Source organism: Aptenodytes forsteri, unplaced genomic scaffold, assembly GCF_000699145.1.
Source record: "Aptenodytes forsteri isolate BGI_AS27 unplaced genomic scaffold, ASM69914v1 Scaffold42, whole genome shotgun sequence".
In the NCBI taxonomy this organism is placed as follows: Eukaryota; Metazoa; Chordata; class Aves; order Sphenisciformes; family Spheniscidae; genus Aptenodytes; species Aptenodytes forsteri.
Window position 1 is genome coordinate 289,409 of NW_008794081.1, and position 10,612 is coordinate 300,020.

A 10,612-nucleotide genomic window follows, 5' to 3' on the forward strand; every position below is an offset into this window, starting at 1 on the left:
TTATGTTACTCAGAGGAATGTATGGCTACTTATTTTTCTTAGAGATTTACAGTAATTATCAGTAGAAAATATTGGAGACAGAAGCAAAACTTACATTTTTTTACCACATGGATTTTCAGTATGCTTCCTTGTAAGAGAGGGCTGATTTGTCAAATACCTCAGCAGGTGGAAGTTTCAAGAACTTATTTATAAATTTTATAGTCATCTATTCAGTATAATTGGATGCTTGGTGACATTACCTTTTGATTATGTGAATCATTCTGCTTTATAAACAATTTATTCTTCAAGGGAGATTTAGTATGAACAAATCTGTACCTCTAATGAAGGTACAGATTTCAGCTGGATTTTATTTCAGCTGGATCATGCTATTAAAGAACTTGCATGATAAATTCAGATTGTCCTTTTCTACTATCTTTCCTTAAAAAAGAAAATCCATTAACTGGAAAACAAACAAACAAGCAAACAAACAAAAAACCACCCCATCCCCCAGAAACAAAAATCCTATTTTGTTGTGAAAACCAAGGCTTTAATTTTCAAAATCTTTTTTTCAGAATTTTAAAATCAAATTCATTCACCTAAATGCACTGATTTCAGAAGTACTGAATATCTGTAGTTCAATCATACCTGGGAGAGGCTGAACAATTTTGAAGATCTCGCAGTAAACTAGATTTCAGTTTCCTTGTTTAAAAATTTTAGTAATGTAAATTAATGTGATTCACTTTGCCTTTTGAATCTAAATTTTCATCATAGAAACTGATGTTCTTCAGGTTATGAATAAGACTGTCAATTTGCCTCCCCCTCATTTTTCACTGGTCTACCAATTATAAGTTATTTTTCCTTAATAGCTCTTAATTAGATTCTTTTTTTGTCCTTTCTCATGTCCCTGAAGCTGCTGCCCTATAACACATCTGTCAAAGCAGGTGCTCCGCGTTAATTTTCAAAACAATTTGAGAAATTTCTTTTAATGTAACTTTGTAGGTAGGAAATTACTGATTATTATTGGCACTCGTAGTAAATCTGTTTCATTTCCTACTCAATGTTTTCCTGTGGTATTTGTTGTCAAGAAATTTAGAAAACTTTTTATAACTTTGGCAGGTTTCCAGATTTATACCCATATGTTAAGATGATAATAGCACCTCCAAAAGAAGACTGGTCTTGGCCTTTACATTTAGATGTTCATTAACTGACTTCATGCTGGAGAAAACAACTCCTACGTGTCTATTATTTCCTTTTAGATATTCCCACTGGCTTGCATATTGCTGGCAGAATTTTTGAATAGATTAATTCTATATAACCTTTTGCCTTCTAAAATGTTCACATTTGGAATTCCCAGAAGGTAGTTTTATATACATTTTTTTCACAGTTGATTAGAAATCCATCAGCACTATGCAAGCATTTTCTGCTTACATATTGTTTGAACCATTACAACTACTTTGTCAGCAAAATCTCAATTTTATTTCATTTTGGCTAACATTAATACTGTTATCTTTGTGCCTATCCATTAATTCAGGTGTGTTTTTTCACTTTCACTACAATTGCTGAAGATTAGAAGTTGTTTAGAAGATTAGAAGGCAAGACAGCCTGGGTCAGGACCATTTTCTGAGAAGTCCAAAGGAGCTTTACATAGTGATCACTTAACAAAGAGAAAAAGCTCATAGTAAACTAGTTCTAATTTACCTTTATCTATTACTCATATACCACAGCTGTAGCTTCTTGCCATACAAACTGAATCCAGTTCCAGTCCACAGATTCTTCTCCAAACACTAATTCCCAGTAGACTACTCACAGGGCTAGTAAATCAGATGGCAAGAAATTAAGAAACAGACAAACAAAATAATCCCTCTGATGAGCATTTAATATGGGAAAACTTGAGGGACTGGAAAACATAAACATGTCTATAGCACCCTAGATAACATGGGGAATTTTACTGTTTAGAAGCAAATGTGTACATTTGCCAAACTTTGGCTAAAAGCCAAAGTTTTTCTGTTTGTCTTACCAATTAAAATGAGGAGCAAGGTAAAACTTTTAACAAATTTACAGGCAAAAGTGTTAGGGATACCTGAAAGGGAAGAAAAATTATATCTGCTTTGGGCCACTCTCCAAAGAAAGGGACAAAAGGAAAGGATCACTGAGAATGCCTTCTGGAATAATTTAAGATACCACTTACAGCTTCTAAATAGACTGATTTTACTTATCACTGTTAATAAAAGCAAAACCTTAAAATTGTAGAATTTTATAATATTTAACAATTTAATGTGTGTCTATAAATAGATACAAAAAAACTGTACCAAAATATTTTTTTAAGAATTTATGATGAGAAAAACTAGGAGTCTAAAGCTGAAATTTTGCCACATTGAACTTGGTGTGATCACTTTCATTTATTTTAATGACCATACAATGTAATACTTTTGTTTGTAATTTTGGCTGCATACTTTTAATATTTACTTACAGATCTTTGAAGTGTACAAACATTCAAGTAGACATGGCACGTTATTTGGACATGTTGTATGGAAGGCAGATTCTTTCTTGTTTGTTTGTTGGTTTTGGTTTTTAAGGGTTGAAAGAAGAGTACGCCCTTGTTTTCTCGGGAAGAATAAACTTTCTCATAATATGATTTATAGTCTCACCACAGCCTTTGGATGCAGCAGGAAAATGTAAGATCTGAATTTAAAGACCAAAACTGACCACCCCTATCTGTCTGCCAATCTAATGGGGGGATCATTACCCCTATATATCATAGACTTAAACCTTTATTAATTCTGTTTTCTTTTGAAAATGTCCTGATATTAGAGGAGTAAAATAATCTAAATACCTATTTTCAGGGAATTTTTTGTTCATTAAACTTGCTGAGAATCACCTCCTGAAAACTGGATGAGACCTTGGATCCTTCCACAAGGGCTAAATGTCATGATCTGGGAAAATCCCTTGTCTCAAATGAAAGGATAATTAATCTTTTCTTCCAGTGTCTGGATTATCTAAATTCCCAACACTATTTCATTAATGATAAATATTTGCCTTGTTATAAATATTTATTCACTTAAGGCTACCATTACAAAATCTCTGCACTGTTGGGAAGTTACCATCTCTTCTAATTACCCCGTAGGAGAACTGTAGGAAAAATAATAAAAAAAAAAAAAGAAAACAAACAAACAAACTTGTAAAGAATATTAACGAAGTATATGGGTGTTAAAGTCTCTTTCTTTTCCCAAATTTAATTCTGATTGGTAAATCACATCTGGAATAGAAGAACTAAGAAACTTGTGCAGAAAACATTATGAGTTTTTATAGCAATGCTTTCACTATCCGAGATCAAAACTTTATTTTGGAGTTTGTAGATATGCATTACTTTCCTGCCCTGTCAGTTCTATGTATTTAGTCTGATATCTTAAAGTTAAAATGATTAGCTGAGTGATATATAAATGAGACATAATCCTTGTTTGAAAGATTTGTAGTCTTAAAATCTGTCTCCAGAAAGAAATAAGGGGAAGACCATTCCCAAAAATATAGTTTATTGACAATCCATTAACCCACACTTCCATAGTTGGTTTACTCAGATCGCTTTTTTTTTGAATGTGAGCTTTAAAATAAAGTATTTTTGTTTGTACTCTGAATGGTCCTTCAATTTGAGAACAGTGAAATTACATAGTACAAGGGTAAAACTTGGAAAAGCTTGCATTTTGATGGTAGCCTTTGGCTTCTTTAATATTACTTATCAAAACAGTGAATAATTGTTTAAGCATTAGCATCACTGAAATGCTTATTCATACAGAAAGACAAATTTCAAGCAGTTTACTTAAGGGGCAACTAAAGTTTAAGATAATGAGGAGTTTGCACTTGACTGATATGAGCCATGTTACATGTTTTAAGTCAGAAGAGTATATTGATCACATCAGAGTATTAGGAACATAAGTGAACCATCACAAATAACTTGTAAATAGAACCAGGCCAGATTATTTAATTATTCTCTTGGTGCTACCAGAAAGGAAATATTAATTACACAAGTTGGTCAGTAGATATGAAAAGTAGAATGTTAAATACAGAAGAAACAGATATACGAAACAGTACTCTTTTTTCTTCTATTTTTAAATCAAATTTTAAAAGAATTTATATCATGATTTCAGAGTTGTGCCCATAGCTTCAGTGATTCTAGGATCACACTCTTAAAAATAGGTTGCAGAAGGAAAGATAAAAAGCCAATGATTTTTAATGTTTTTTTTTGTCTTAAAAAAAAAACAATTATTTTTAATATTTTTTTTTTCTTAAAAAAAAAAACCCTTTGTGTTCAGCACAGTCTCAGAAAGTTCATCTGCAAATTAGTATTTTTTAAAGACAGACATGTGGAAGGATTTTAGTGGTAGTCCTGACCAGAACTAGTTAGACTAAGTGTAGACTTTACAGATAACTTTATAGATGTTTGTTGTACAGATGGCTGTGCCTATGCCGGTCATCTTGACTTTTCAATCAGTGGAGAGAAATAGGCACTTTGGGGATACGAAAGATCTCATTTTGAGCTACTACTTTAGGACAAGATGAATCATCCTGTAGAAATATCAGTTTCTTTTATCTGTGGAGTCTAGACAACTAACTCACACAAAGTTGTCCATAATAGATGTTAACTATTTTGTAGTTGGACCATACCATAACTTTGTCACAACTGCAAGTTATTGCAGTAACAGATATCCAGTAAGAAGATGCAGTTCTTGTTAATAATGCAACCAATTTTCTCAAAAACAACAAAGAAACCGGATTAAAACAGTAGAAAGGGAAGGTTTATTCAGTCTAATTAATAGGAAAAAGAGGGAAGTTTGCCATACAGAAGAACAAACAAACAAACAAATAAATAAAACTTTTTTAAGGAGAACAATGCAGAATGTGGAGAATGACGCTCCAAAACTAAAAAGTATAGAACTACTTGAGCCCTCCTCACACAACATTGAGTGGCTATATTATGACCATGATTATCAGATATTATTAAGGAGTTATTAAGAATTTGCTTTAAAGCTCTAATGCAGTTTTGATTTTTTCAGGAAAGTACTTCATCAGTTGCTGCATACATTACAAAAGATGGAGCCTGAGGGAAGATATTTTAAAAAAATTAATAGGTTATTTTAGAACATTACTGCTTATTGTTTGAACAGCTAAATATCACCATATTTCTTATTAATTATTTTGCCAAAATCTTGGTTTACTTATTTATCTGGACATATCAAAAGTGGTAGATGTAAAGCACAGCTTGAGGCCAATATTATAAAAGAAAGCATTTTATTTTCTATTAAAAATTACATGGTTACAGCTTAGAATATGCAAACAACTTCTGCTCCAAGATTTATACCCTTTAGGCAAAGTAGTGAATCAAAATTTGATTCTCCTTTGCTTAGATAATGCCATTTCAAATTTTAAAAAGATACAATTTCTGATTGTTTTCCCTTTAAATTTATAGCTTAAAGAGCTTAAAGGGCATTTAATGATAGCCTCTAAAAAGATCAGAGTAACAGTAGCTGCTATGTATGAGTTGCAAAAGTTTAAAAAGAGAATGTTTAACAACACAGATGCCTCCTTGCATGTCTTTTCCAAGCTGCTCCCAAATCCAGATAAGACCACTGATTAGGACAATAGCATTGATCAGTCAGTCATGTATCTGTGGTTTTCAAACATTGTTTCAGGTAATTTTTGTATTTAGTTGCAAAGGAATTTTAACACTGATTTCAGTGGGAGTGGGATTGAGGCCTTCTGAAAAGCATCTATAAAGACCATATGGGTACATTTGGATGACCTGTTTTGGGGTGTTCAAATAGTGGCACCGGACAGTTATAATGTGAATGTTTGCTGATTTATCTTATTTCTTGTACTCTTTGTAGTTTCACAGGGGAAATTGATTTTAGTCAATTAAGAACTAGTTCTTAACTACAAATATATAATGGGAATTAATCTTTAAAATAATAATAATAACAGTAGTAATAATAATGATGGATAATAATAATGAATAATTAGTCTCAAAAAATAATAATCTGGTACTGGATTTTTTACTAAATGTGTCATTACCTCATGCCCAAACCATCTCACCTGTGCTAGAACAGTCTATTGCATTTTTCTTAAATTCAGCATGGCAAAATGTAATCCAAACACACCCTGGGGATCATATATTTAGCCTTTTAACACAACAATCAGTTAAAATACTTGAAGTGTGAATATCACCTCCTTAGCAGAATACCAGAAGTGGTACGAAGACTTTGTATGCTCTGGCACAAAGGAAGTTATAAAGTGAAAATTACCATATATTCTATGCCCAGTGACAAAACCAGGAAGGGACGTAAGTGTGAGCCGGTCCTTATGAGAGCATGTAAATACATATCTGAACTCAGTCCTAGCCAGTCGGCAGAGAAGGAAACATACAGAACAGTAATGAATTGTGATATCATGGGACTGTATGTTCAAAGCTGCAAGTCGAGGAGTAGAAAATACAAAAGATGTGTGCATGTATTGGGTTTGCATGGCAAGGTTTTGGTAGCAGGGGTCTACAGGGATGACTTCTGTGAGAAGCTGTTAGAAGCTTCCCCCACGTCTGATAGAGCCAATGCCAGCCAGCTCCAAGATGGACCCACCACTGGCCAAGGCCAAGCCAATCAGTGACAGTGGTAGCGCCACTGTGAGAACATATTTAAGAAGGGGAAGAAAAATAAATCCTGCACAATGGCAACCACAGCCAGAGAGAGGAGTGAGAATATGTGAGAAACAACTCTGCAGACACCAAGGTAACTGAAGAAGGAAAGGGAGGAGGTGCTCCAGGCGCCAGAGCAGAGATTCACCTGCAGCCTGTGGTAAAGACCATGGTGACGCAGGTTGTCTCCCTGCAGCCCATGGAGGTTAATGGTGGAGCAGATATCCACCTGCAGCCCTTGGAGCACCCTATGCCAGAGCAGGTGGATGCACCTGAAGAAGGCTGTGACCCCATGGGAAGCCCATGCTGGAGGAGGCTCCTGGCAGGACCCGTGAACCTGTGGACAGGAGCCCACGCTGGAGCAGGTTTTCTGGCAGGACTTGTGACCTCGTGGGGGACCCACGCTGGAGCAGTCCCTTTCCTGAAGGACCGCATGCCATGAAAACAACCTCCACTGAAGCAGCTCTTGAAGAACTGCAGCCTGTGGGAAGGACCCACGTTGGAGAAGTTTGTGGAGGACTGCCTCCTGTGGGAGGGAGACAGTGTTATGAAGAGACAAAGTGTTATCAACTGACCACAAACCCCATTCCCCATCCCCCTGTGCCACTCGGGAGGAGGAAGAGGTAGAGATATTGGGAGTGACGTTGAGCCCAGGAAGAAAGGAGAGGTGGGAGGAAGGTGGTTTAGGGTTTGTTTTTTACTTCTCATTACCCTACTCTATTTGATTGGTAATAAATTATATTAATTTCCTTCAGTCAAGTCTGGTTTGCCCGTGATGGTAATTGAGTCAAGTCTGGTTTGCCCGTGATGGTAATTGGTGAGTGGTCCCTCCCTGTCCTTATCTTGACCCACAAACCTTTTGTTATATTCTTTCTCCCCTGTCCAGCTGAGGAGGGGAAATGATAGAGAGGCTTGGTGGGCACCTGGCATCCAGCCAAGGCCAACCCACCACAGGACTACAGCTAAACTAACTACAAAGACTGCATGACTGGTTAGGCTGAAGTAAATGCATTGAATATGCATCACATACACACAAATCTGACACAGTACCCTCTTTTACTTATTCTTTATCTATACATGCTTCCTAGACAGTAAGGGTTCGGTTGGATTTCTTGGGGGGTGTGTGTGTGTTTGTTTGTTTGTTTAATAGAGATTACTGAAAAAAAAGAAAATTAGTCTTCCTTACTTTCTGCAATCTCTTTGGTTTGCTTGTTGTTTTTTTAACAGAACAACTTTCCTTTACAGTACAGATCTGCACACAGCTAAAAAGAGTATTTTAGAAAAAGTATTGAGGGCACTAAGGAATTATTAGTTTCACATGTTAACTGTCCTGTTTTTCAGTCTTTCATAAGCAAATATTTGCAACATTTCAGGACAGTTTCTTTCTCAGTATGCCTACAGGAGCTGAATCTTTGTTTATGACATTTCAGAAAAGTCATACCTTGGGATGACCCATTCATTTACCAAAGCTCAGGTTTTGTACAGAACTAAGCTGTATTGAATCAAATTGCTTTTCCAGTGAAGCTGAGCTGGAGTAGTTGCTTCATTTCATACATTGCAAAATAAACTCCCAGCTAGAATGACCTTTGTAAAAGTCTATTTAATAAATTTATTCTGTTAAAGTTAATAGGTGACAGACTAAAATTTTTAAAGTTATTTCATAGGAAGAGCTCTACACAACTGTCTCACTACTGTTTCTTTCCTTAATATTTCCGTCTTTCATGTTTTAGAGCTTTTCCCCTTGTGTTCTTCAGTTTTTTACTCAAAAAATCAATATTTCTTAATTGAACACACATTTTTTCTTTCATCTCACTGGTAGCTGGTTAAGGCTCTCAATGGCATTGAATTTAATATCTGACTTTACAAGTTTATGCCCACAGTTACATTCTATTTTTTCTGGCTTTTAAATGAGAGTTAAGTAAAGACTACTTTTAATCAATGTACAGTTACTCATAATACAGCTATTTTTAGTTCTTCCCGCTTCTACGGTACACTGAGAAGTATTATCAGCTGAAGATTCTCATAGGTAGGAAAATGGGCAATATTGTTTTGTGACCAGCAGCATAACGGACTCTTTGCTAAAAATTAATTATAAGCTGTCCTGTACTATGCTTCCAGATACATCCCTATCATTTGTGATCTCAAAGATTGTTATTGGATTTTCATTCTGAACACATGGGTGATCTCAGTAGGTACAGATCCATGGCTTCTGCAGCTTGCAAAATAAACAATAAGAAACTGTGCTTCACCTTGTCTAGCCTGCTATGACAAGCCCTAGCATACCTCTTAATGTACTTTTGTGGCACAACTTCATTAGTTTTACAAAAGCCTAGCATTTCTCCCTTTGCTTTTGATGTATATATTCCTCACGAGTATAACAATGCTCCTTTTTTCTCCCTCCTGACAACTGGTCTACAAAAAGTTCATTGACAATTTGGAGAGATAATCACAGTGGATCTCAACAAAGTACAGCTTGCATTGAGAACTTGGTCTCCAGGAAAGCCGCATTAATATAAAGACATTTGGAAGCATCCGGAAATGTGAAAGCATAAATTCTTATTCAGTAGAGAATAAATGCAGACATGTTAATCAAAAAGTCTGTGAGAAATGAAAATGACATAAAACAGGGTTATTGTCAATCCCGTATTTATAATTATTGTCTAACATGCTGACACTTGGAACTTAACCCAACAGTAACGTTTAGTGCAACTAAAACCTCCTTCACTGGCAACAATGTTTTGAAATCTCCCCTTTGTGTGTGCCCTATCCACATCACAAATTCATGCTCCCAGACAGGGCTATCTAGTCTTTCTCTAGTAGATCAGCTGAACATCTGATTCATTCTTCATAAAGATAACCAGGGTGCTTCATTCCAGTTCGGCCCTTTTCCAGGATAATACTGACAGGTACACTTACAACTTATTCCCAGTAAGATATAGAATTACTGGATCAGAATTCTCCAAGACAGAATAGAGAATTTATTCTTTCAGAAAAGACATGTCATATTTCCTCAGCAATTTCAAATTTTCTACCTCATCTGTATCTGTTACTTGTCTGTTACTAGTGAGCTGCTTTGCTAGCCTGTGCTTACTGTAGTCTTACCTCACTTTTTTTTTTTTTTTTTGCGGGGGGAAAGTATTTGCACCATTAAAAACCTCACAATAAACAGTAAAAATGTATCAGATAAAAAACTATCTAGAAATGCTTTACTAGACAAATAGAATTTGTCTACCAACAACATTTATGATGCTTCAAGATACTCTAGTGCTTCCTTTTCAGGGGAAAGAAGGGATTTCTTTTTCTTTTAAACTTTCAAATTCTGGAACTCCCATTTGTAATTACAGATAAAACACAGAGACAATTTTAGTAGGTCTGGTTTTCCATTGTTTTGTTCTGTTTTGTTTTTTAAGTGTACATGTTTAGTATAAGGGAAAAATAGTCACAAGGAAGATTCTAAAAAATCGGTATTGGAATACTGGTTTTATTGGGCAGTATTGGAATATTCTGGAAGTTGCAGAATGCAATGCAGACCCAGGCTTTGATCTTACCTCAAAAGCATGTTACAAGCTAATTTACTACGTAAGTCTCAGCATGACAATACATCATTTTATTGATGGTGCCTGTGGGTAATGCGCCAGTATGAGAAAACATCTATGTGTCTTGATGCTCCTGTGCTTTCTTCACTTGCTATGTTTTGCAGGCTGCTGGAGGTGACATGCTGCACAGAAATGTCACTTGATGTAGTGGTGCATGATTAAATATCACTAACAAAATGTCACCACCGAGAACATAGGTGGTGATGATTTACTCTCCTTTACCAGACAGAGAATTATTTATATTTACTAATTGTTGAATAGGGGTTTTTTTTTGTGCCCAGCAGTTCACACGGTATAGAAGGTCCACTCATCCAGTCCGAGAAGGGTCCAATTATCCTTTTCTCCTGACTTAGGCAAT